The 24,991-nt window shown below is 47.5% G+C and overlaps 24 non-coding genes across 24 annotated transcripts; all 24 read right to left on the bottom strand.

Annotated features, from left to right (window-relative positions):
* Positions 1-534: 534 nt before the first annotated feature.
* LOC138491022 (small nucleolar RNA U3) lies at positions 535-752 on the bottom strand. Its single transcript, XR_011275899.1, has one exon. It is a non-coding gene; the product is annotated as a small nucleolar RNA U3 (small nucleolar RNA).
* Positions 753-1,587: 835 nt separating this feature from the next.
* On the bottom strand, positions 1,588-1,805 carry LOC138491020 (small nucleolar RNA U3). Its single transcript, XR_011275898.1, has one exon. It is a non-coding gene; the product is annotated as a small nucleolar RNA U3 (small nucleolar RNA).
* An 823-nt stretch (positions 1,806-2,628) lies between these two features.
* Positions 2,629-2,846, bottom strand: LOC138491019 (small nucleolar RNA U3). The gene has a single exon (XR_011275897.1). It is a non-coding gene; the product is annotated as a small nucleolar RNA U3 (small nucleolar RNA).
* Positions 2,847-3,670: 824 nt separating this feature from the next.
* Positions 3,671-3,888, bottom strand: LOC138490201 (small nucleolar RNA U3). The gene has a single exon (XR_011275253.1). It is a non-coding gene; the product is annotated as a small nucleolar RNA U3 (small nucleolar RNA).
* An 823-nt stretch (positions 3,889-4,711) lies between these two features.
* On the bottom strand, positions 4,712-4,919 carry LOC138490421 (small nucleolar RNA U3). The gene has a single exon (XR_011275451.1). It is a non-coding gene; the product is annotated as a small nucleolar RNA U3 (small nucleolar RNA).
* Positions 4,920-5,742: 823 nt separating this feature from the next.
* LOC138491018 (small nucleolar RNA U3) lies at positions 5,743-5,960 on the bottom strand. The gene has a single exon (XR_011275896.1). It is a non-coding gene; the product is annotated as a small nucleolar RNA U3 (small nucleolar RNA).
* Positions 5,961-6,795: 835 nt separating this feature from the next.
* LOC138491016 (small nucleolar RNA U3) lies at positions 6,796-7,013 on the bottom strand. The gene has a single exon (XR_011275894.1). It is a non-coding gene; the product is annotated as a small nucleolar RNA U3 (small nucleolar RNA).
* Positions 7,014-7,836: 823 nt separating this feature from the next.
* On the bottom strand, positions 7,837-8,054 carry LOC138491015 (small nucleolar RNA U3). The gene has a single exon (XR_011275893.1). It is a non-coding gene; the product is annotated as a small nucleolar RNA U3 (small nucleolar RNA).
* An 824-nt stretch (positions 8,055-8,878) lies between these two features.
* LOC138490200 (small nucleolar RNA U3) lies at positions 8,879-9,096 on the bottom strand. Its single transcript, XR_011275252.1, has one exon. It is a non-coding gene; the product is annotated as a small nucleolar RNA U3 (small nucleolar RNA).
* Positions 9,097-9,919: 823 nt separating this feature from the next.
* On the bottom strand, positions 9,920-10,127 carry LOC138490420 (small nucleolar RNA U3). The gene has a single exon (XR_011275450.1). It is a non-coding gene; the product is annotated as a small nucleolar RNA U3 (small nucleolar RNA).
* Positions 10,128-10,950: 823 nt separating this feature from the next.
* LOC138491014 (small nucleolar RNA U3) lies at positions 10,951-11,168 on the bottom strand. The gene has a single exon (XR_011275892.1). It is a non-coding gene; the product is annotated as a small nucleolar RNA U3 (small nucleolar RNA).
* An 824-nt stretch (positions 11,169-11,992) lies between these two features.
* LOC138490199 (small nucleolar RNA U3) lies at positions 11,993-12,210 on the bottom strand. The gene has a single exon (XR_011275251.1). It is a non-coding gene; the product is annotated as a small nucleolar RNA U3 (small nucleolar RNA).
* An 821-nt stretch (positions 12,211-13,031) lies between these two features.
* Positions 13,032-13,249, bottom strand: LOC138491013 (small nucleolar RNA U3). The gene has a single exon (XR_011275891.1). It is a non-coding gene; the product is annotated as a small nucleolar RNA U3 (small nucleolar RNA).
* Positions 13,250-14,084: 835 nt separating this feature from the next.
* Positions 14,085-14,302, bottom strand: LOC138491012 (small nucleolar RNA U3). The gene has a single exon (XR_011275890.1). It is a non-coding gene; the product is annotated as a small nucleolar RNA U3 (small nucleolar RNA).
* An 835-nt stretch (positions 14,303-15,137) lies between these two features.
* On the bottom strand, positions 15,138-15,355 carry LOC138491011 (small nucleolar RNA U3). The gene has a single exon (XR_011275889.1). It is a non-coding gene; the product is annotated as a small nucleolar RNA U3 (small nucleolar RNA).
* An 823-nt stretch (positions 15,356-16,178) lies between these two features.
* On the bottom strand, positions 16,179-16,396 carry LOC138491009 (small nucleolar RNA U3). The gene has a single exon (XR_011275888.1). It is a non-coding gene; the product is annotated as a small nucleolar RNA U3 (small nucleolar RNA).
* An 824-nt stretch (positions 16,397-17,220) lies between these two features.
* On the bottom strand, positions 17,221-17,438 carry LOC138490198 (small nucleolar RNA U3). Its single transcript, XR_011275250.1, has one exon. It is a non-coding gene; the product is annotated as a small nucleolar RNA U3 (small nucleolar RNA).
* Positions 17,439-18,261: 823 nt separating this feature from the next.
* On the bottom strand, positions 18,262-18,469 carry LOC138490419 (small nucleolar RNA U3). The gene has a single exon (XR_011275449.1). It is a non-coding gene; the product is annotated as a small nucleolar RNA U3 (small nucleolar RNA).
* An 835-nt stretch (positions 18,470-19,304) lies between these two features.
* LOC138490209 (small nucleolar RNA U3) lies at positions 19,305-19,522 on the bottom strand. Its single transcript, XR_011275260.1, has one exon. It is a non-coding gene; the product is annotated as a small nucleolar RNA U3 (small nucleolar RNA).
* Positions 19,523-20,357: 835 nt separating this feature from the next.
* On the bottom strand, positions 20,358-20,575 carry LOC138491008 (small nucleolar RNA U3). Its single transcript, XR_011275887.1, has one exon. It is a non-coding gene; the product is annotated as a small nucleolar RNA U3 (small nucleolar RNA).
* Positions 20,576-21,410: 835 nt separating this feature from the next.
* On the bottom strand, positions 21,411-21,628 carry LOC138490429 (small nucleolar RNA U3). Its single transcript, XR_011275458.1, has one exon. It is a non-coding gene; the product is annotated as a small nucleolar RNA U3 (small nucleolar RNA).
* Positions 21,629-22,451: 823 nt separating this feature from the next.
* On the bottom strand, positions 22,452-22,669 carry LOC138491007 (small nucleolar RNA U3). Its single transcript, XR_011275886.1, has one exon. It is a non-coding gene; the product is annotated as a small nucleolar RNA U3 (small nucleolar RNA).
* Positions 22,670-23,504: 835 nt separating this feature from the next.
* LOC138490285 (small nucleolar RNA U3) lies at positions 23,505-23,722 on the bottom strand. The gene has a single exon (XR_011275328.1). It is a non-coding gene; the product is annotated as a small nucleolar RNA U3 (small nucleolar RNA).
* Positions 23,723-24,557: 835 nt separating this feature from the next.
* Positions 24,558-24,775, bottom strand: LOC138490685 (small nucleolar RNA U3). Its single transcript, XR_011275603.1, has one exon. It is a non-coding gene; the product is annotated as a small nucleolar RNA U3 (small nucleolar RNA).
* Between the last annotated feature and the right edge of the window lie 216 nt (positions 24,776-24,991).

Genomic DNA, 24,991 nt, shown 5'->3' with positions numbered 1-24,991 from the left:
AAACAGAGTGGCCATATTACGATGGCAATGAGTGTTATTCAATATCTGGGAAGCTTTGCAGTGGAATTCGAGCAAGCATAAGTGGGAGGCAACGTGAACAATGGCGGTGTGACTTTTATGAGAACGTAATGCATGTGATGGAAGGGTATTGCGCGCATTGGCCAGACAAGCATTTGAGTCGGACCTGAAAAGTACCCAGCTGAATAGGCAGATTCAAAGGCAGTACAGTGTTGTTTTCACAGAAGCACAAGGATTGCGCCAGATGAAAAACAGTGGCAAATCAGAATGGCTTAACCTTTGTGAAATGGAAGTAGGCCAGCATGCAACAGCCGGAACTTGTCGCTTGGGTCCCCCAGGGCAGCGCACAAAAGGGCCCACGGCAATTGTGTTTACCGGGGCGACGCAAGGTGTTTGGTCCATGTGGAGATTTGCACAGCTAACAAATCAGAACCCACATAATCGACAGCACAGACACCAAGCAACCCTAAGAACAGGGGAGCTGTCTCTATTTTTCACCAGAATAATAAGCAGCTAACCACTCAGTTTGTGTTCCCTTCCTCCAACCCTCCTGAAAGGGAGAGAGGAACGGTCATCAATAGCAGACAGCAGCTGCATAAATGCAACACTGTCCACTTGCTTCACGCTCAGAAGAGAACACTTCAACTCTTCCTCGTGGTTAGCGAAGACCAGACACTTTCGAACACATTTCCTCAGTTAAGAACTATAGAAATGATCCCTGAAAGTATAGTCTTAATAGCACAAAGGGCAGCCCAGGCAGGTGGAAGAAGCTGCCACCCATCTCACTTAGGGTGGGAAAGCGTCTATCGTCCCAAAGGCAACAAAAAGCCCCTCCATTTCTGCATAGGAAAACCTTTCCCGCAACACCATAGAAAACATTTCCTATCCATAGCGTTGGCAAAAGATGACAAAAATGCCTGTACTTTGTAAATTTACATATTGAAGACCAGCAGCCAATAAAATTCGTCAGTGTGGATGACAGAGACAAGGGGCTCCCATGGCCCAGCCAAGGCTGGCCTCAGTAAACAGAGTGGCCATATTACGATGGCAATGAGTGTTATTCAATATCTGGGAAGCTTTGCAGTGGAATTCGAGCAAGCATAAGTGGGAGGCAACGTGAACAATGGCGGTGTGACTTTTATGAGAACGTAATGCATGTGATGGAAGGGTATTGCGCGCATTGGCCAGACAAGCATTTGAGTCGGACCTGAAAAGTACCCAGCTGAATAGGCAGATTCAAATCCCCCAAAAGGGCAGTACAGTGTTGTTTTCACAGAAGCACGAGGATTGCGCCAGATGGAAAACAGTGGCAAATCAGAATGGCTTAACCTTTGTGAAATGGAAGTAGGCCAGCATGCAACAGCCGGAACTTGTCGCTTGGGTCCCCCAGGGCAGCGCACAAAAGGGCCCACGGCCAATTGTGTTTACCGGGGCGACGCAAGGTGTTTGGTCCATGTGGAGATTTGCACAGCTAACAAATCAGAACCCACATAATCGACAGCACAGACACCAAGCAACCCTAAGAACAGGGGAGCTGTCTCTATTTTTCACCAGAATAATAAGCAGCTAACCACTCAGTTTGTGTTCCCTTCCTCCAACCCTCCTGAAAGGGAGAGAGGAACGGTCATCAATAGCAGACAGCAGCTGCATAAATGCAACACTGTCCACTTGCTTCACGCTCAGAAGAGAACACTTCAACTCTTCCTCGTGGTTAGCGAAGACCAGACACTTTCGAACACATTTCCTCAGTTAAGAACTATAGAAATGATCCCTGAAAGTATAGTCTTAATAACACAAAGGGCAGCCCAGGCAGGTGGAAGAAGCTGCCACCCATCTCACTTAGGGTGGGAAAGCGTCTATCGTCCCAAAGGCAACAAAAAGCCCCTCCATTTCTGCATAGGAAAACCTTTCCCGCAACACCATAGAAAACATTTCCTATCCATAGCGTTGGCAAAAGATGACAAAAATGCCTGTACTTTGTAAATTTACATATTGAAGACCAGCAGCCAATAAAATTCGTCAGTGTGGATGACAGAGACAAGGGGCTCCCATGGCCCAGCCAAGGCTGGCCTCAGTAAACAGAGTGGCCATATTACGATGGCAATGAGTGTTATTCAATATCTGGGAAGCTTTGCAGTGGAATTCGAGCAAGCATAAGTGGGAGGCAACGTGAACAATGGCGGTGTGACTTTTATGAGAACGTAATGCATGTGATGGAAGGGTATTGCGCGCATTGGCCAGACAAGCATTTGAGTCGGACCTGAAAAGTACCCAGCTGAATAGGCAGATTCAAAGGCAGTACAGTGTTGTTTTCACAGAAGCACGAGGATTGCGCCAGATGAAAAACAGTGGCAAATCAGAATGGCTTAACCTTTGTGAAATGGAAGTAGGCCAGCATGCAACAGCCGGAACTTGTCGCTTGGGTCCCCCAGGGCAGCGCACAAAAGGGCCCACGGCAATTGTGTTTACCGGGGCGACGCAAGGTGTTTGGTCCATGTGGAGATTTGCACAGCTAACAAATCAGAACCCACATAATCGACAGCACAGACACCAAGCAACCCTAAGAACAGGGGAGCTGTCTCTATTTTTCACCAGAATAATAAGCAGCTAACCACTCAGTTTGTGTTCCCTTCCTCCAACCCTCCTGAAAGGGAGAGAGGAACGGTCATCAATAGCAGACAGCAGCTGCATAAATGCAACACTGTCCACTTGCTTCACGCTCAGAAGAGAACACTTCAACTCTTCCTCGTGGTTAGCGAAGACCAGACACTTTCGAACACATTTCCTCAGTTAAGAACTATAGAAATGATCCCTGAAAGTATAGTCTTAATAGCACAAAGGGCAGCCCAGGCAGGTGGAAGAAGCTGCCACCCATCTCACTTAGGGTGGGAAAGCGTCTATCGTCCCAAATGCAACAAAAAGCCCCTCCATTTCTGCATAGGAAAACCTTTCCCGCAACACCATAGAAAACATTTCCTATCCATAGCGTTGGCAAAAGATGACAAAAATGCCTGTACTTTGTAAATTTACATATTGAAGACCAGCAGCCAATAAAATTCGTCAGTGTGGATGACAGAGACAAGGGGCTCCCATGGCCCAGCCAAGGCTGGCCTCAGTAAACAGAGTGGCCATATTACGATGGCAATGAGTGTTATTCAATATCTGGGAAGCTTTGCAGTGGAATTCGAGCAAGCATAAGTGGGAGGCAACGTGAACAATGGCGGTGTGACTTTTATGAGAACGTAATGCATGTGATGGAAGGGTATTGCGCGCATTGGCCAGACAAGCATTTGAGTCGGACCTGAAAAGTACCCAGCTGAATAGGCAGATTCAAAGGCAGTACAGTGTTGTTTTCACAGAAGCACGAGGATTGCGCCAGATGGAAAACAGTGGCAAATCAGAATGGCTTAACCTTTGTGAAATGGAAGTAGGCCAGCATGCAACAGCCGGAACTTGTCGCTTGGGTCCCCCAGGGCAGCGCACAAAAGGGCCCATGGCCAATTGTGTTTACCGGGGCGACGCAAGGTGTTTGGTCCATGTGGAGATTTGCACAGCTAACAAATCAGAACCCACATAATCGACAGCACAGACACCAAGCAACCCTAAGAACAGGGGAGCTGTCTCTATTTTTCACCAGAATAATAAGCAGCTAACCACTCAGTTTGTGTTCCCTTCCTCCAACCCTCCTGAAAGGGAGAGAGGAACGGTCATCAATAGCAGACAGCAGCTGCATAAATGCAACACTGTCCACTTGCTTCACGCTCAGAAGAGAACACTTCAACTCTTCCTCGTGGTTAGCGAAGACCAGACACTTTCGAACACATTTCCTCAGTTAAGCACTATAGAAATGATCCCTGAAAGTATAGTCTTAATAGCACAAAGGGCAGCCCAGGCAGGTGGAAGAAGCTGCCACCCATCTCACTTAGGGTGTGAAAGCGTCTATCGTCCCAAAGGCAACAAAAAGCCCCTCCATTTCTGCATAGGAAAACCTTTCCCGCAACACCATAGAAAACATTTCCTATCCATAGCGTTGGCAAAAGATGACAAAAATGCCTGTACTTTGTAAATTTACATATTGAAGACCAGCAGCCAATAAAATTCGTCAGTGTGGATGACAGAGACAAGGGGCTCCCATGGCCCAGCCAAGGCTGGCCTCAGTAAACAGAGTGGCCATATTACGATGGCAATGAGTGTTATTCAATATCTGGGAAGCTTTGCAGTGGAATTCGAGCAAGCATAAGTGGGAGGCAACGTGAACAATGGCGGTGTGACTTTTATGAGAACGTAATGCATGTGATGGAAGGGTATTGCGCGCATTGGCCAGACAAGCATTTGAGTCGGACCTGAAAAGTACCCAGCTGAATAGGCAGATTCAAAGGCAGTACAGTGTTGTTTTCACAGAAGCACGAGGATTGCGCCAGATGAAAAACAGTGGCAAATCAGAATGGCTTAACCTTTGTGAAATGGAAGTAGGCCAGCATGCAACAGCCGGAACTTGTCGCTTGGGTCCCCCAGGGCAGCGCACAAAAGGGCCCACGGCAATTGTGTTTACCGGGGCGACGCAAGGTGTTTGGTCCATGTGGAGATTTGCACAGCTAACAAATCAGAACCCACATAATCGACAGCACAGACACCAAGCAACCCTAAGAACAGGGGAGCTGTCTCTATTTTTCACCAGAATAATAAGCAGCTAACCACTCAGTTTGTGTTCCCTTCCTCCAACCCTCCTGAAAGGGAGAGAGGAACGGTCATCAATAGCAGACAGCAGCTGCATAAATGCAACACTGTCCACTTGCTTCACGCTCAGAAGAGAACACTTCAACTCTTCCTCGTGGTTAGCCACTTTCGAACACATTTCCTCAGTTAAGAACTATAGAAATGATCCCTGAAAGTATAGTCTTAATAGCACAAAGGGCAGCCCAGGCAGGTGGAAGAAGCTGCCACCCATCTCACTTAGGGTGGGAAAGCGTCTATCGTCCCAAAGGCAACAAAAAGCCCCTCCATTTCTGCATAGGAAAACCTTTCCCGCAACACCATAGAAAACATTTCCTATCCATAGCGTTGGCAAAAGATGACAAAAATGCCTGTACTTTGTAAATTTACATATTGAAGACCAGCAGCCAATAAAATTCGTCAGTGTGGATGACAGAGACAAGGGGCTCCCATGGCCCAGCCAAGGCTGGCCTCAGTAAACAGAGTGGCCATATTACGATGGCAATGAGTGTTATTCAATATCTGGGAAGCTTTGCAGTGGAATTCGAGCAAGCATAAGTGGGAGGCAACGTGAACAATGGCGGTGTGACTTTTATGAGAACGTAATGCATGTGATGGAAGGGTATTGCGCGCATTGGCCAGACAAGCATTTGAGTCGGACCTGAAAAGTACCCAGCTGAATAGGCAGATTCAAAGGCAGTACAGTGTTGTTTTCACAGAAGCACAAGGATTGCGCCAGATGAAAAACAGTGGCAAATCAGAATGGCTTAACCTTTGTGAAATGGAAGTAGGCCAGCATGCAACAGCCGGAACTTGTCGCTTGGGTCCCCCAGGGCAGCGCACAAAAGGGCCCACGGCAATTGTGTTTACCGGGGCGACGCAAGGTGTTTGGTCCATGTGGAGATTTGCACAGCTAACAAATCAGAACCCACATAATCGACAGCACAGACACCAAGCAACCCTAAGAACAGGGGAGCTGTCTCTATTTTTCACCAGAATAATAAGCAGCTAACCACTCAGTTTGTGTTCCCTTCCTCCAACCCTCCTGAAAGGGAGAGAGGAACGGTCATCAATAGCAGACAGCAGCTGCATAAATGCAACACTGTCCACTTGCTTCACGCTCAGAAGAGAACACTTCAACTCTTCCTCGTGGTTAGCGAAGACCAGACACTTTCGAACACATTTCCTCAGTTAAGAACTATAGAAATGATCCCTGAAAGTATAGTCTTAATAGCACAAAGGGCAGCCCAGGCAGGTGGAAGAAGCTGCCACCCATCTCACTTAGGGTGGGAAAGCGTCTATCGTCCCAAATGCAACAAAAAGCCCCTCCATTTCTGCATAGGAAAACCTTTCCCGCAACACCATAGAAAACATTTCCTATCCATAGCGTTGGCAAAAGATGACAAAAATGCCTGTACTTTGTAAATTTACATATTGAAGACCAGCAGCCAATAAAATTCGTCAGTGTGGATGACAGAGACAAGGGGCTCCCATGGCCCAGCCAAGGCTGGCCTCAGTAAACAGAGTGGCCATATTACGATGGCAATGAGTGTTATTCAATATCTGGGAAGCTTTGCAGTGGAATTCGAGCAAGCATAAGTGGGAGGCAACGTGAACAATGGCGGTGTGACTTTTATGAGAACGTAATGCATGTGATGGAAGGGTATTGCGCGCATTGGCCAGACAAGCATTTGAGTCGGACCTGAAAAGTACCCAGCTGAATAGGCAGATTCAAATCCCCCAAAAGGGCAGTACAGTGTTGTTTTCACAGAAGCACGAGGATTGCGCCAGATGGAAAACAGTGGCAAATCAGAATGGCTTAACCTTTGTGAAATGGAAGTAGGCCAGCATGCAACAGCCGGAACTTGTCGCTTGGGTCCCCCAGGGCAGCGCACAAAAGGGCCCACGGCCAATTGTGTTTACCGGGGCGACGCAAGGTGTTTGGTCCATGTGGAGATTTGCACAGCTAACAAATCAGAACCCACATAATCGACAGCACAGACACCAAGCAACCCTAAGAACAGGGGAGCTGTCTCTATTTTTCACCAGAATAATAAGCAGCTAACCACTCAGTTTGTGTTCCCTTCCTCCAACCCTCCTGAAAGGGAGAGAGGAACGGTCATCAATAGCAGACAGCAGCTGCATAAATGCAACACTGTCCACTTGCTTCACGCTCAGAAGAGAACACTTCAACTCTTCCTCGTGGTTAGCGAAGACCAGACACTTTCGAACACATTTCCTCAGTTAAGAACTATAGAAATGATCCCTGAAAGTATAGTCTTAATAACACAAAGGGCAGCCCAGGCAGGTGGAAGAAGCTGCCACCCATCTCACTTAGGGTGGGAAAGCGTCTATCGTCCCAAAGGCAACAAAAAGCCCCTCCATTTCTGCATAGGAAAACCTTTCCCGCAACACCATAGAAAACATTTCCTATCCATAGCGTTGGCAAAAGATGACAAAAATGCCTGTACTTTGTAAATTTACATATTGAAGACCAGCAGCCAATAAAATTCGTCAGTGTGGATGACAGAGACAAGGGGCTCCCATGGCCCAGCCAAGGCTGGCCTCAGTAAACAGAGTGGCCATATTACGATGGCAATGAGTGTTATTCAATATCTGGGAAGCTTTGCAGTGGAATTCGAGCAAGCATAAGTGGGAGGCAACGTGAACAATGGCGGTGTGACTTTTATGAGAACGTAATGCATGTGATGGAAGGGTATTGCGCGCATTGGCCAGACAAGCATTTGAGTCGGACCTGAAAAGTACCCAGCTGAATAGGCAGATTCAAAGGCAGTACAGTGTTGTTTTCACAGAAGCACGAGGATTGCGCCAGATGAAAAACAGTGGCAAATCAGAATGGCTTAACCTTTGTGAAATGGAAGTAGGCCAGCATGCAACAGCCGGAACTTGTCGCTTGGGTCCCCCAGGGCAGCGCACAAAAGGGCCCACGGCAATTGTGTTTACCGGGGCGACGCAAGGTGTTTGGTCCATGTGGAGATTTGCACAGCTAACAAATCAGAACCCACATAATCGACAGCACAGACACCAAGCAACCCTAAGAACAGGGGAGCTGTCTCTATTTTTCACCAGAATAATAAGCAGCTAACCACTCAGTTTGTGTTCCCTTCCTCCAACCCTCCTGAAAGGGAGAGAGGAACGGTCATCAATAGCAGACAGCAGCTGCATAAATGCAACACTGTCCACTTGCTTCACGCTCAGAAGAGAACACTTCAACTCTTCCTCGTGGTTAGCGAAGACCAGACACTTTCGAACACATTTCCTCAGTTAAGAACTATAGAAATGATCCCTGAAAGTATAGTCTTAATAGCACAAAGGGCAGCCCAGGCAGGTGGAAGAAGCTGCCACCCATCTCACTTAGGGTGGGAAAGCGTCTATCGTCCCAAATGCAACAAAAAGCCCCTCCATTTCTGCATAGGAAAACCTTTCCCGCAACACCATAGAAAACATTTCCTATCCATAGCGTTGGCAAAAGATGACAAAAATGCCTGTACTTTGTAAATTTACATATTGAAGACCAGCAGCCAATAAAATTCGTCAGTGTGGATGACAGAGACAAGGGGCTCCCATGGCCCAGCCAAGGCTGGCCTCAGTAAACAGAGTGGCCATATTACGATGGCAATGAGTGTTATTCAATATCTGGGAAGCTTTGCAGTGGAATTCGAGCAAGCATAAGTGGGAGGCAACGTGAACAATGGCGGTGTGACTTTTATGAGAACGTAATGCATGTGATGGAAGGGTATTGCGCGCATTGGCCAGACAAGCATTTGAGTCGGACCTGAAAAGTACCCAGCTGAATAGGCAGATTCAAAGGCAGTACAGTGTTGTTTTCACAGAAGCACGAGGATTGCGCCAGATGGAAAACAGTGGCAAATCAGAATGGCTTAACCTTTGTGAAATGGAAGTAGGCCAGCATGCAACAGCCGGAACTTGTCGCTTGGGTCCCCCAGGGCAGCGCACAAAAGGGCCCATGGCCAATTGTGTTTACCGGGGCGACGCAAGGTGTTTGGTCCATGTGGAGATTTGCACAGCTAACAAATCAGAACCCACATAATCGACAGCACAGACACCAAGCAACCCTAAGAACAGGGGAGCTGTCTCTATTTTTCACCAGAATAATAAGCAGCTAACCACTCAGTTTGTGTTCCCTTCCTCCAACCCTCCTGAAAGGGAGAGAGGAACGGTCATCAATAGCAGACAGCAGCTGCATAAATGCAACACTGTCCACTTGCTTCACGCTCAGAAGAGAACACTTCAACTCTTCCTCGTGGTTAGCGAAGACCAGACACTTTCGAACACATTTCCTCAGTTAAGCACTATAGAAATGATCCCTGAAAGTATAGTCTTAATAGCACAAAGGGCAGCCCAGGCAGGTGGAAGAAGCTGCCACCCATCTCACTTAGGGTGTGAAAGCGTCTATCGTCCCAAAGGCAACAAAAAGCCCCTCCATTTCTGCATAGGAAAACCTTTCCCGCAACACCATAGAAAACATTTCCTATCCATAGCGTTGGCAAAAGATGACAAAAATGCCTGTACTTTGTAAATTTACATATTGAAGACCAGCAGCCAATAAAATTCGTCAGTGTGGATGACAGAGACAAGGGGCTCCCATGGCCCAGCCAAGGCTGGCCTCAGTAAACAGAGTGGCCATATTACGATGGCAATGAGTGTTATTCAATATCTGGGAAGCTTTGCAGTGGAATTCGAGCAAGCATAAGTGGGAGGCAACGTGAACAATGGCGGTGTGACTTTTATGAGAACGTAATGCATGTGATGGAAGGGTATTGCGCGCATTGGCCAGACAAGCATTTGAGTCGGACCTGAAAAGTACCCAGCTGAATAGGCAGATTCAAAGGCAGTACAGTGTTGTTTTCACAGAAGCACGAGGATTGCGCCAGATGAAAAACAGTGGCAAATCAGAATGGCTTAACCTTTGTGAAATGGAAGTAGGCCAGCATGCAACAGCCGGAACTTGTCGCTTGGGTCCCCCAGGGCAGCGCACAAAAGGGCCCACGGCAATTGTGTTTACCGGGGCGACGCAAGGTGTTTGGTCCATGTGGAGATTTGCACAGCTAACAAATCAGAACCCACATAATCGACAGCACAGACACCAAGCAACCCTAAGAACAGGGGAGCTGTCTCTATTTTTCACCAGAATAATAAGCAGCTAACCACTCAGTTTGTGTTCCCTTCCTCCAACCCTCCTGAAAGGGAGAGAGGAACGGTCATCAATAGCAGACAGCAGCTGCATAAATGCAACACTGTCCACTTGCTTCACGCTCAGAAGAGAACACTTCAACTCTTCCTCGTGGTTAGCCACTTTCGAACACATTTCCTCAGTTAAGAACTATAGAAATGATCCCTGAAAGTATAGTCTTAATAGCACAAAGGGCAGCCCAGGCAGGTGGAAGAAGCTGCCACCCATCTCACTTAGGGTGGGAAAGCGTCTATCGTCCCAAAGGCAACAAAAAGCCCCTCCATTTCTGCATAGGAAAACCTTTCCCGCAACACCATAGAAAACATTTCCTATCCATAGCGTTGGCAAAAGATGACAAAAATGCCTGTACTTTGTAAATTTACATATTGAAGACCAGCAGCCAATAAAATTCGTCAGTGTGGATGACAGAGACAAGGGGCTCCCATGGCCCAGCCAAGGCTGGCCTCAGTAAACAGAGTGGCCATATTACGATGGCAATGAGTGTTATTCAATATCTGGGAAGCTTTGCAGTGGAATTCGAGCAAGCATAAGTGGGAGGCAACGTGAACAATGGCGGTGTGACTTTTATGAGAACGTAATGCATGTGATGGAAGGGTATTGCGCGCATTGGCCAGACAAGCATTTGAGTCGGACCTGAAAAGTACCCAGCTGAATAGGCAGATTCAAAGGCAGTACAGTGTTGTTTTCACAGAAGCACAAGGATTGCGCCAGATGAAAAACAGTGGCAAATCAGAATGGCTTAACCTTTGTGAAATGGAAGTAGGCCAGCATGCAACAGCCGGAACTTGTCGCTTGGGTCCCCCAGGGCAGCGCACAAAAGGGCCCACGGCAATTGTGTTTACCGGGGCGACGCAAGGTGTTTGGTCCATGTGGAGATTTGCACAGCTAACAAATCAGAACCCACATAATCGACAGCACAGACACCAAGCAACCCTAAGAACAGGGGAGCTGTCTCTATTTTTCACCAGAATAATAAGCAGCTAACCACTCAGTTTGTGTTCCCTTCCTCCAACCCTCCTGAAAGGGAGAGAGGAACGGTCATCAATAGCAGACAGCAGCTGCATAAATGCAACACTGTCCACTTGCTTCACGCTCAGAAGAGAACACTTCAACTCTTCCTCGTGGTTAGCGAAGACCAGACACTTTCGAACACATTTCCTCAGTTAAGAACTATAGAAATGATCCCTGAAAGTATAGTCTTAATAGCACAAAGGGCAGCCCAGGCAGGTGGAAGAAGCTGCCACCCATCTCACTTAGGGTGGGAAAGCGTCTATCGTCCCAAATGCAACAAAAAGCCCCTCCATTTCTGCATAGGAAAACCTTTCCCGCAACACCATAGAAAACATTTCCTATCCATAGCGTTGGCAAAAGATGACAAAAATGCCTGTACTTTGTAAATTTACATATTGAAGACCAGCAGCCAATAAAATTCGTCAGTGTGGATGACAGAGACAAGGGGCTCCCATGGCCCAGCCAAGGCTGGCCTCAGTAAACAGAGTGGCCATATTACGATGGCAATGAGTGTTATTCAATATCTGGGAAGCTTTGCAGTGGAATTCGAGCAAGCATAAGTGGGAGGCAACGTGAACAATGGCGGTGTGACTTTTATGAGAACGTAATGCATGTGATGGAAGGGTATTGCGCGCATTGGCCAGACAAGCATTTGAGTCGGACCTGAAAAGTACCCAGCTGAATAGGCAGATTCAAAGGCAGTACAGTGTTGTTTTCACAGAAGCACGAGGATTGCGCCAGATGGAAAACAGTGGCAAATCAGAATGGCTTAACCTTTGTGAAATGGAAGTAGGCCAGCATGCAACAGCCGGAACTTGTCGCTTGGGTCCCCCAGGGCAGCGCACAAAAGGGCCCATGGCCAATTGTGTTTACCGGGGCGACGCAAGGTGTTTGGTCCATGTGGAGATTTGCACAGCTAACAAATCAGAACCCACATAATCGACAGCACAGACACCAAGCAACCCTAAGAACAGGGGAGCTGTCTCTATTTTTCACCAGAATAATAAGCAGCTAACCACTCAGTTTGTGTTCCCTTCCTCCAACCCTCCTGAAAGGGAGAGAGGAACGGTCATCAATAGCAGACAGCAGCTGCATAAATGCAACACTGTCCACTTGCTTCACGCTCAGAAGAGAACACTTCAACTCTTCCTCGTGGTTAGCGAAGACCAGACACTTTCGAACACATTTCCTCAGTTAAGCACTATAGAAATGATCCCTGAAAGTATAGTCTTAATAGCACAAAGGGCAGCCCAGGCAGGTGGAAGAAGCTGCCACCCATCTCACTTAGGGTGTGAAAGCGTCTATCGTCCCAAAGGCAACAAAAAGCCCCTCCATTTCTGCATAGGAAAACCTTTCCCGCAACACCATAGAAAACATTTCCTATCCATAGCGTTGGCAAAAGATGACAAAAATGCCTGTACTTTGTAAATTTACATATTGAAGACCAGCAGCCAATAAAATTCGTCAGTGTGGATGACAGAGACAAGGGGCTCCCATGGCCCAGCCAAGGCTGGCCTCAGTAAACAGAGTGGCCATATTACGATGGCAATGAGTGTTATTCAATATCTGGGAAGCTTTGCAGTGGAATTCGAGCAAGCATAAGTGGGAGGCAACGTGAACAATGGCGGTGTGACTTTTATGAGAACGTAATGCATGTGATGGAAGGGTATTGCGCGCATTGGCCAGACAAGCATTTGAGTCGGACCTGAAAAGTACCCAGCTGAATAGGCAGATTCAAAGGCAGTACAGTGTTGTTTTCACAGAAGCACGAGGATTGCGCCAGATGAAACAGTGGCAAATCAGAATGGCTTAACCTTTGTGAAATGGAAGTAGGCCAGCATGCAACAGCCGGAACTTGTCGCTTGGGTCCCCCAGGGCAGCGCACAAAAGGGCCCACGGCAATTGTGTTTACCGGGGCGACGCAAGGTGTTTGGTCCATGTGGAGATTTGCACAGCTAACAAATCAGAACCCACATAATCGACAGCACAGACACCAAGCAACCCTAAGAACAGGGGAGCTGTCTCTATTTTTCACCAGAATAATAAGCAGCTAACCACTCAGTTTGTGTTCCCTTCCTCCAACCCTCCTGAAAGGGAGAGAGGAACGGTCATCAATAGCAGACAGCAGCTGCATAAATGCAACACTGTCCACTTGCTTCACGCTCAGAAGAGAACACTTCAACTCTTCCTCGTGGTTAGCGAAGACCAGACACTTTCGAACACATTTCCTCAGTTAAGAACTATAGAAATGATCCCTGAAAGTATAGTCTTAATAGCACAAAGGGCAGCCCAGGCAGGTGGAAGAAGCTGCCACCCATCTCACTTAGGGTGGGAAAGCGTCTATCGTCCCAAAGGCAACAAAAAGCCCCTCCATTTCTGCATAGGAAAACCTTTCCCGCAACCCCATAGAAAACCTTTCCTTTCCATAGCGTTGGCAAAAGATGACAAAAATGCCTGTACTTTGTAAATTTACATATTGAAGACCAGCAGCCAATAAAATTCGTCAGTGTGGATGACAGAGACAAGGGGCTCCCATGGCCCAGCCAAGGCTGGCCTCAGTAAACAGAGTGGCCATATTACGATGGCAATGAGTGTTATTCAATATCTGGGAAGCTTTGCAGTGGAATTCGAGCAAGCATAAGTGGGAGGCAACGTTAACAATGGCGGTGTGACTTTTATGAGAACGTAATGCATGTGATGGAAGGGTATTGCGCGCATTGGCCAGACAAGCATTTGAGTCGGACCTGAAAAGTACCCAGCTGAATAGGCAGATTCAAATCCCCCAAAGGGGCAGTACAGTGTTGTTTTCACAGAAGCACGAGGATTGCGCCAGATGGAAAACAGTGGCAAATCAGAATGGCTTAACCTTTGTGAAATGGAAGTAGGCCAGCATGCAACAGCCGGAACTTGTCGCTTGGGTCCCCCAGGGCAGCGCACAAAAGGGCCCACGGCCAATTGTGTTTACCGGGGCGACACAAGGTGTTTGGTCCATGTGGAGATTTGCACAGCTAACAAATCAGAACCCACATAATCGACAGCACAGACACCAAGCAACCCTAAGAACAGGGGAGCTGTCTCTATTTTTCACCAGAATAATAAGCAGCTAACCACTCAGTTTGTGTTCCCTTCCTCCAACCCTCCTGAAAGGGAGAGAGGAACGGTCATCAATAGCAGACAGCAGCTGCATAAATGCAACACTGTCCACTTGCTTCACGCTCAGAAGAGAACACTTCAACTCTTCCTCGTGGTTAGCGAAGACCAGACACTTTCGAACACATTTCCTCAGTTAAGAACTATAGAAATGATCCCTGAAAGTATAGTCTTAATAGCACAAAGGGCAGCCCAGGCAGGTGGAAGAAGCTGCCACCCATCTCACTTAGGGTGGGAAAGCGTCTATCGTCCCAAAGGCAACAAAAAGCCCCTCCATTTCTGCATAGGAAAACCTTTCCCGCAACACCATAGAAAACATTTCCTATCCATAGCGTTGGCAAAAGATGACAAAAATGCCTGTACTTTGTAAATTTACATATTGAAGACCAGCAGCCAATAAAATTCGTCAGTGTGGATGACAGAGACAAGGGGCTCCCATGGCCCAGCCAAGGCTGGCCTCAGTAAACAGAGTGGCCATATTACGATGGCAATGAGTGTTATTCAATATCTGGGAAGCTTTGCAGTGGAATTCGAGCAAGCATAAGTGGGAGGCAACGTGAACAATGGCGGTGTGACTTTTATGAGAACGTAATGCATGTGATGGAAGGGTATTGCGCGCATTGGCCAGACAAGCATTTGAGTCGGACCTGAAAAGTACCCAGCTGAATAGGCAGATTCAAATCCCCCAAAAGGGCAGTACAGTGTTGTTTTCACAGAAGCACGAGGATTGCGCCAGATGGAAAACAGTGGCAAATCAGAATGGCTTAACCTTTGTGAAATGGAAGTAGGCCAGCATGCAACAGCCGGAACTTGTCGCTTGGGTCCCCCAGGGCAGCGCACAAAAGGGCCCACGGCCAATTGTGTTTACCGGGGCGACGCAAGGTGTTTGGTCCATGTGGAGATTTGCACAGCTAACAAATCAGAACCCACATAATCGACAGCACAGACACCAAGCAACCCTAAGAACAGGGGAGCTGTCTCTATTTTTCACCAGAATAATAAGCAGCTAACCACTCAGTTTGTGTTCCCTTCCTCCAACCCTCCTGAAAGGGAGAGAGGAACGGTCATCAATAGCAGACAGCAGCTGCATAAATGCAACACTGTCCACTTGCTTCACGCTCAGAAGAGAACACTTCAACTCTTCCTCGTGGTTAGCGAAGACCAGACACTTTCGAACACATTTCCTCAGTTAAGAACTATAGAAATGATCCCTGAAAGTATAGTCTTAATAACACAAAGGGCAGCCCAGGCAGGTGGAAGAAGCTGCCACCCATCTCACTTAGGGTGGGAAAGCGTCTATCGTCCCAAAGGCAACAAAAAGCCCCTCCATTTCTGCATAGGAAAACCTTTCCCGCAACACCATAGAAAACATTTCCTATCCATAGCGTTGGCAAAAGATGACAAAAATGCCTGTACTTTGTAAATTTACATATTGAAGACCAGCAGCCAATAAAATTCGTCAGTGTGGATGACAGAGACAAGGGGCTCCCATGGCCCAGCCAAGGCTGGCCTCAGTAAACAGAGTGGCCATATTACGATGGCAATGAGTGTTATTCAATATCTGGGAAGCTTTGCAGTGGAATTCGAGCAAGCATAAGTGGGAGGCAACGTGAACAATGGCGGTGTGACTTTTATGAGAACGTAATGCATGTGATGGAAGGGTATTGCGCGCATTGGCCAGACAAGCATTTGAGTCGGACCTGAAAAGTACCCAGCTGAATAGGCAGATTCAAAGGCAGTACAGTGTTGTTTTCACAGAAGCACGAGGATTGCGCCAGATGAAAAACAGTGGCAAATCAGAATGGCTTAACCTTTGTGAAATGGAAGTAGGCCAGCATGCAACAGCCGGAACTTGTCGCTTGGGTCCCCCAGGGCAGCGCACAAAAGGGCCCACGGCAATTGTGTTTACCGGGGCGACGCAAGGTGTTTGGTCCATGTGGAGATTTGCACAGCTAACAAATCAGAACCCACATAATCGACAGCACAGACACCAAGCAACCCTAAGAACAGGGGAGCTGTCTCTATTTTTCACCAGAATAATAAGCAGCTAACCACTCAGTTTGTGTTCCCTTCCTCCAACCCTCCTGAAAGGGAGAGAGGAACGGTCATCAATAGCAGACAGCAGCTGCATAAATGCAACACTGTCCACTTGCTTCACGCTCAGAAGAGAACACTTCAACTCTTCCTCGTGGTTAGCGAAGACCAGACACTTTCGAACACATTTCCTCAGTTAAGAACTATAGAAATGATCCCTGAAAGTATAGTCTTAATAGCACAAAGGGCAGCCCAGGCAGGTGGAAGAAGCTGCCACCCATCTCACTTAGGGTGGGAAAGCGTCTATCGTCCCAAATGCAACAAAAAGCCCCTCCATTTCTGCATAGGAAAACCTTTCCCGCAACACCATAGAAAACATTTCCTATCCATAGCGTTGGCAAAAGATGACAAAAATGCCTGTACTTTGTAAATTTACATATTGAAGACCAGCAGCCAATAAAATTCGTCAGTGTGGATGACAGAGACAAGGGGCTCCCATGGCCCAGCCAAGGCTGGCCTCAGTAAACAGAGTGGCCATATTACGATGGCAATGAGTGTTATTCAATATCTGGGAAGCTTTGCAGTGGAATTCGAGCAAGCATAAGTGGGAGGCAACGTGAACAATGGCGGTGTGACTTTTATGAGAACGTAATGCATGTGATGGAAGGGTATTGCGCGCATTGGCCAGGCAAGCATTTGAGTCGGACCTGAAAAGTACCCAGCTGAATAGGCAGATTCAAAGGCAGTACAGTGTTGTTTTCACAGAAGCACGAGGATTGCGCCAGATGGAAAACAGTGGCAAATCAGAATGGCTTAACCTTTGTGAAATGGAAGTAGGCCAGCATGCAACAGCCGGAACTTGTCGCTTGGGTCCCCCAGGGCAGCGCACAAAAGGGCCCATGGCCAATTGTGTTTACCGGGGCGACGCAAGGTGTTTGGTCCATGTGGAGATTTGCACAGCTAACAAATCAGAACCCACATAATCGACAGCACAGACACCAAGCAACCCTAAGAACAGGGGAGCTGTCTCTATTTTTCACCAGAATAATAAGCAGCTAACCACTCAGTTTGTGTTCCCTTCCTCCAACCCTCCTGAAAGGGAGAGAGGAACGGTCATCAATAGCAGACAGCAGCTGCATAAATGCAACACTGTCCACTTGCTTCACGCTCAGAAGAGAACACTTCAACTCTTCCTCGTGGTTAGCGAAGACCAGACACTTTCGAACACATTTCCTCAGTTAAGCACTATAGAAATGATCCCTGAAAGTATAGTCTTAATAGCACAAAGGGCAGCCCAGGCAGGTGGAAGAAGCTGCCACCCATCTCACTTAGGGTGTGAAAGCGTCTATCGTCCCAAAGGCAACAAAAAGCCCCTCCATTTCTGCATAGGAAAACCTTTCCCGCAACACCATAGAAAACATTTCCTATCCATAGCGTTGGCAAAAGATGACAAAAATGCCTGTACTTTGTAAATTTACATATTGAAGACCAGCAGCCAATAAAATTCGTCAGTGTGGATGACAGAGACAAGGGGCTCCCATGGCCCAGCCAAGGCTGGCCTCAGTAAACAGAGTGGCCATATTACGATGGCAATGAGTGTTATTCAATATCTGGGAAGCTTTGCAGTGGAATTCGAGCAAGCATAAGTGGGAGGCAACGTGAACAATGGCGGTGTGACTTTTATGAGAACGTAATGCATGTGATGGAAGGGTATTGCGCGCATTGGCCAGACAAGCATTTGAGTCGGACCTGAAAAGTACCCAGCTGAATAGGCAGATTCAAAGGCAGTACAGTGTTGTTTTCACAGAAGCACGAGGATTGCGCCAGATGAAAAACAGTGGCAAATCAGAATGGCTTAACCTTTGTGAAATGGAAGTAGGCCAGCATGCAACAGCCGGAACTTGTCGCTTGGGTCCCCCAGGGCAGCGCACAAAAGGGCCCACGGCAATTGTGTTTACCGGGGCGACGCAAGGTGTTTGGTCCATGTGGAGATTTGCACAGCTAACAAATCAGAACCCACATAATCGACAGCACAGACACCAAGCAACCCTAAGAACAGGGGAGCTGTCTCTATTTTTCACCAGAATAATAAGCAGCTAACCACTCAGTTTGTGTTCCCTTCCTCCAACCCTCCTGAAAGGGAGAGAGGAACGGTCATCAATAGCAGACAGCAGCTGCATAAATGCAACACTGTCCACTTGCTTCACGCTCAGAAGAGAACACTTCAACTCTTCCTCGTGGTTAGCCACTTTCGAACACATTTCCTCAGTTAAGAACTATAGAAATGATCCCTGAAAGTATAGTCTTAATAGCACAAAGGGCAGCCCAGGCAGGTGGAAGAAGCTGCCACCCATCTCACTTAGGGTGGGAAAGCGTCTATCGTCCCAAAGGCAACAAAAAGCCCCTCCATTTCTGCATAGGAAAACCTTTCCCGCAACACCATAGAAAACATTTCCTATCCATAGCGTTGGCAAAAGATGACAAAAATGCCTGTACTTTGTAAATTTACATATTGAAGACCAGCAGCCAATAAAATTCGTCAGTGTGGATGACAGAGACAAGGGGCTCCCATGGCCCAGCCAAGGCTGGCCTCAGTAAACAGAGTGGCCATATTACGATGGCAATGAGTGTTATTCAATATCTGGGAAGCTTTGCAGTGGAATTCAAGCAAGCATAAGTGGGAGGCAACGTGAACAATGGCGGTGTGACTTTTATGAGAACGTAATGCATGTGATGGAAGGGTATTGCGCGCATTGGCCAGACAAGCATTTGAGTCGGACCTGAAAAGTACCCAGCTGAATAGGCAGATTCAAATCCCCCAAAGGGGCAGTACAGTGTTGTTTTCACAGAAGCACGAGGATTGCGCCAGATGGAAAACAGTGGCAAATCAGAATGGCTTAACCTTTGTGAAATGGAAGTAGGCCAGCATGCAACAGCTGGAACTTGTCGCTTGGGTCCCCCAGGGCAGCGCACAAAAGGGCCCACGGCCAATTGTGTTTACCGGGGCGACGCAAGGTGTTTGGTCCATGTGGAGATTTGCACAGCTAACAAATCAGAACCCACATAATCGACAGCACAGACACCAAGCAACCCTAAGAACAGGGGAGCTGTCTCTATTTTTCACCAGAATAATAAGCAGCTAACCACTCAGTTTGTGTTCCCTTCCTCCAACCCTCCTGAAAGGGAGAGAGGAACGGTCATCAATAGCAGACAGCAGCTGCATAAATGCAACACTGTCCACTTGCTTCACGCTCAGAAGAGAACACTTCAACTCTTCCTCGTGGTTAGCGAAGACCAGACATTTTCGAACACATTTCCTCAGTTAAGAACTATAGAAATGATCCCTGAAAGTATAGTCTTAATAGCACAAAGGGCAGCCCAGGCAGGTGGAAGAAGCTGCCACCCATCTCACTTAGGGTGGGAAAGCGTCTATCGTCCCAAAGGCAACAAAAAGCCCCTCCATTTCTGCATAGGAAAACCTTTCCCGCAACCCCATAGAAAACCTTTCCTTTCCATAGCGTTGGCAAAAGATGACAAAAATGCCTGTACTTTGTAAATTTACATATTGAAGACCAGCAGCCAATAAAATTCGTCAGTGTGGATGACAGAGACAAGGGGCTCCCATGGCCCAGCCAAGGCTGGCCTCAGTAAACAGAGTGGCCATATTACGATGGCAATGAGTGTTATTCAATATCTGGGAAGCTTTGCAGTGGAATTCGAGCAAGCATAAGTGGGAGGCAACGTGAACAATGGCGGTGTGACTTTTATGAGAACGTAATGCATGTGATGGAAGGGTATTGCGCGCATTGGCCAGACAAGCATTTGAGTCGGACCTGAAAAGTACCCAGCTGAATAGGCAGATTCAAATCCCCCAAAGGGGCAGTACAGTGTTGTTTTCACAGAAGCACGAGGATTGCGCCAGATGGAAAACAGTGGCAAATCAGAATGGCTTAACCTTTGTGAAATGGAAGTAGGCCAGCATGCAACAGCCGGAACTTGTCGCTTGGGTCCCCCAGGGCAGCGCACAAAAGGGCCCACGGCCAATTGTGTTTACCGGGGCGACACAAGGTGTTTGGTCCATGTGGAGATTTGCACAGCTAACAAATCAGAACCCACATAATCGACAGCACAGACACCAAGCAACCCTAAGAACAGGGGAGCTGTCTCTATTTTTCACCAGAATAATAAGCAGCTAACCACTCAGTTTGTGTTCCCTTCCTCCAACCCTCCTGAAAGGGAGAGAGGAACGGTCATCAATAGCAGACAGCAGCTGCATAAATGCAACACTGTCCACTTGCTTCACGCTCAGAAGAGAACACTTCAACTCTTCCTCGTGGTTAGCGAAGACCAGACACTTTCGAACACATTTCCTCAGTTAAGAACTATAGAAATGATCCCTGAAAGTATAGTCTTAATAGCACAAAGGGCAGCCCAGGCAGGTGGAAGAAGCTGCCACCCATCTCACTTAGGGTGGGAAAGCGTCTATCGTCCCAAAGGCAACAAAAAGCCCCTCCATTTCTGCATAGGAAAACCTTTCCCGCAACACCATAGAAAACATTTCCTATCCATAGCGTTGGCAAAAGATGACAAAAATGCCTGTACTTTGTAAATTTACATATTGAAGACCAGCAGCCAATAAAATTCGTCAGTGTGGATGACAGAGACAAGGGGCTCCCATGGCCCAGCCAAGGCTGGCCTCAGTAAACAGAGTGGCCATATTACGATGGCAATGAGTGTTATTCAATATCTGGGAAGCTTTGCAGTGGAATTCGAGCAAGCATAAGTGGGAGGCAACGTGAACAATGGCGGTGTGACTTTTATGAGAACGTAATGCATGTGATGGAAGGGTATTGCGCGCATTGGCCAGACAAGCATTTGAGTTGGACCTGAAAAGTACCCAGCTGAATAGGCAGATTCAAATCCCCCAAAAGGGCAGTACAGTGTTGTTTTCACAGAAGCACGAGGATTGCGCCAGATGGAAAACAGTGGCAAATCAGAATGGCTTAACCTTTGTGAAATGGAAGTAGGCCAGCATGCAACAGCCGGAACTTGTCGCTTGGGTCCCCCAGGGCAGCGCACAAAAGGGCCCACGGCCAATTGTGTTTACCGGGGCGACGCAAGGTGTTTGGTCCATGTGGAGATTTGCACAGCTAACAAATCAGAACCCACATAATCGACAGCACAGACACCAAGCAACCCTAAGAACAGGGGAGCTGTCTCTATTTTTCACCAGAATAATAAGCAGCTAACCACTCAGTTTGTGTTCCCTTCCTCCAACCCTCCTGAAAGGGAGAGAGGAACGGTCATCAATAGCAGACAGCAGCTGCATAAATGCAACACTGTCCACTTGCTTCACCCTCAGAAGAGAACACTTCAACTCTTCCTCGTGGTTAGCGAAGACCAGACACTTTCGAACACATTTCCTCAGTTAAGAACTATAGAAATGATCCCTGAAAGTATAGTCTTAATAGCACAAAGGGCAGCCCAGGCAGGTGGAAGAAGCTGCCACCCATCTCACTTAGGGTGGGAAAGCGTCTATCGTCCCAAAGGCAACAAAAAGCCCCTCCATTTCTGCATAGGAAAACCTTTCCCGCAACACCATAGAAAACATTTCCTATCCATAGCGTTGGCAAAAGATGACAAAAATGCCTGTACTTTGTAAATTTACATATTGAAGACCAGCAGCCAATAAAATTCGTCAGTGTGGATGACAGAGACAAGGGGCTCCCATGGCCCAGCCAAGGCTGGCCTCAGTAAACAGAGTGGCCATATTACGATGGCAATGAGTGTTATTCAATATCTGGGAAGCTTTGCAGTGGAATTCGAGCAAGCATAAGTGGGAGGCAACGTGAACAAGGGCGGTGTGACTTTTATGAGAACGTAATGCATGTGATGGAAGGGTATTGCGCGCATTGGCCAGACAAGCATTTGAGTCGGACCTGAAAAGTACCCAGCTGAATAGGCAGATTCAAAGGCAGTACAGTGTTGTTTTCACAGAAGCACGAGGATTGCGCCAGATGAAAAACAGTGGCAAATCAGAATGGCTTAACCTTTGTGAAATGGAAGTAGGCCAGCATGCAACAGCCGGAACTTGTCGCTTGGGTCCCCCAGGGCAGCGCACAAAAGGGCCCACGGCAATTGTGTTTACCGGGGCGACGCAAGGTGTTTGGTCCATGTGGAGATTTGCACAGCTAACAAATCAGAACCCACATAATCGACAGCACAGACACCAAGCAACCCTAAGAACAGGGGAGCTGTCTCTATTTTTCACCAGAATAATAAGCAGCTAACCACTCAGTTTGTGTTCCCTTCCTCCAACCCTCCTGAAAGGGAGAGAGGAACGGTCATCAATAGCAGACAGCAGCTGCATAAATGCAACACTGTCCACTTGCTTCACGCTCAGAAGAGAACACTTCAACTCTTCCTCGTGGTTAGCGAAGACCAGACACTTTCGAACACATTTCCTCAGTTAAGAACTATAGAAATGATCCCTGAAAGTATAGTCTTAATAGCACAAAGGGCAGCCCAGGCAGGTGGAAGAAGCTGCCACCCATCTCACTTAGGGTGGGAAAGCGTCTATCGTCCCAAAGGCAACAAAAAGCCCCTCCATTTCTGCATAGGAAAACCTTTCCCGCAACACCATAGAAAACATTTCCTATCCATAGCGTTGGCAAAAGATGACAAAAATGCCTGTACTTTGTAAATTTACATATTGAAGACCAGCAGCCAATAAAATTCGTCAGTGTGGATGACAGAGACAAGGGGCTCCCATGGCCCAGCCAAGGCTGGCCTCAGTAAACAGAGTGGCCATATTACGATGGCAATGAGTGTTATTCAATATCTGGGAAGCTTTGCAGTGGAATTCGAGCAAGCATAAGTGGGAGGCAACGTGAACAATGGCGGTGTGACTTTTATGAGAACGTAATGCATGTGATGGAAGGGTATTGCGCGCATTGGCCAGACAAGCATTTGAGTCGGACCTGAAAAGTACCCAGCTGAATAGGCAGATTCAAATCCCCCAAAGGGGCAGTACAGTGTTGTTTTCACAGAAGCACGAGGATTGCGCCAGATGGAAAACAGTGGCAAATCAGAATGGCTTAACCTTTGTGAAATGGAAGTAGGCCAGCATGCAACAGCCGGAACTTGTCGCTTGGGTCCCCCAGGGCAGCGCACAAAAGGGCCCACGGCCAATTGTGTTTACCGGGGCGACGCAAGGTGTTTGGTCCATGTGGAGATTTGCACAGCTAACAAATCAGAACCCACATAATCGACAGCACAGACACCAAGCAACCCTAAGAACAGGGGAGCTGTCTCTATTTTTCACCAGAATAATAAGCAGCTAACCACTCAGTTTGTGTTCCCTTCCTCCAACCCTCCTGAAAGGGAGAGAGGAACGGTCATCAATAGCAGACAGCAACTGCATAAATGCAACACTGTCCACTTGCTTCACGCTCAGAAGAGAACACTTCAACTCTTCCTCGTGGTTAGCGAAGACCAGACACTTTCGAACACATTTCCTCAGTTAAGAACTATAGAAATGATCCCTGAAAGTATAGTCTTAATAGCACAAAGGGCAGCCCAGGCAGGTGGAAGAAGCTGCCACCCATCTCACTTAGGGTGGGAAAGCGTCTATCGTCCCAAAGGCAACAAAAAGCCCCTCCATTTCTGCATAGGAAAACCTTTCCCGCAACACCATAGAAAACATTTCCTATCCATAGCGTTGGCAAAAGATGACAAAAATGCCTGTACTTTGTAAATTTACATATTGAAGACCAGCAGCCAATAAAATTCGTCAGTGTGGATGACAGAGACAAGGGGCTCCCATGGCCCAGCCAAGGCTGGCCTCAGTAAACAGAGTGGCCATATTACGATGGCAATGAGTGTTATTCAATATCTGGGAAGCTTTGCAGTGGAATTCGAGCAAGCATAAGTGGGAGGCAACGTGAACAATGGCGGTGTGACTTTTATGAGAACGTAATGCATGTGATGGAAGGGTATTGCGCGCATTGGCCAGACAAGCATTTGAGTCGGACCTGAAAAGTACCCAGCTGAATAGGCAGATTCAAATCCCCCAAAGGGGCAGTACAGTGTTGTTTTCACAGAAGCACGAGGATTGCGCCAGATGGAAAACAGTGGCAAATCAGAATGGCTTAACCTTTGTGAAATGGAAGTAGGCCAGCATGCAACAGCCGGAACTTGTCGCTTGGGTCCCCCAGGGCAGCGCACAAAAGGGCCCACGGCCAATTGTGTTTACCGGGGCGACGCAAGGTGTTTGGTCCATGTGGAGATTTGCACAGCTAACAAATCAGAACCCACATAATCGACAGCACAGACACCAAGCAACCCTAAGAACAGGGGAGCTGTCTCTATTTTTCACCAGAATAATAAGCAGCTAACCACTCAGTTTGTGTTCCCTTCCTCCAACCCTCCTGAAAGGGAGAGAGGAACGGTCATCAATAGCAGACAGCAGCTGCATAAATGCAACACTGTTCACTTGCTTCACGCTCAGAAGAGAACACTTCAACTCTTCCTCGTGGTTAGCGAAGACCAGACACTTTCGAACACATTTCCTCAGTTAAGAACTATAGAAATGATCCCTGAAAGTATAGTCTTAATAGCACAAAGGGCAGCCCAGGCAGGTGGAAGAAGCTGCCACCCATCTCACTTAGGGTGGGAAAGCGTCTATCGTCCCAAAGGCAACAAAAAGCCCCTCCATTTCTGCATAGGAAAACCTTTCCCGCAACACCATAGAAAACATTTCCTATCCATAGCGTTGGCAAAAGATGACAAAAATGCCTGTACTTTGTAAATTTACATATTGAAGACCAG

Source organism: Ambystoma mexicanum, chromosome 9 (genome assembly GCF_040938575.1).
Source record: "Ambystoma mexicanum isolate Mex_15411 chromosome 9, UKY_AmexF1_1, whole genome shotgun sequence".
NCBI classification, from domain to species: Eukaryota; Metazoa; Chordata; class Amphibia; order Caudata; family Ambystomatidae; genus Ambystoma; species Ambystoma mexicanum.
This window is presented reverse-complemented; position numbering and strand designations above follow the sequence as displayed.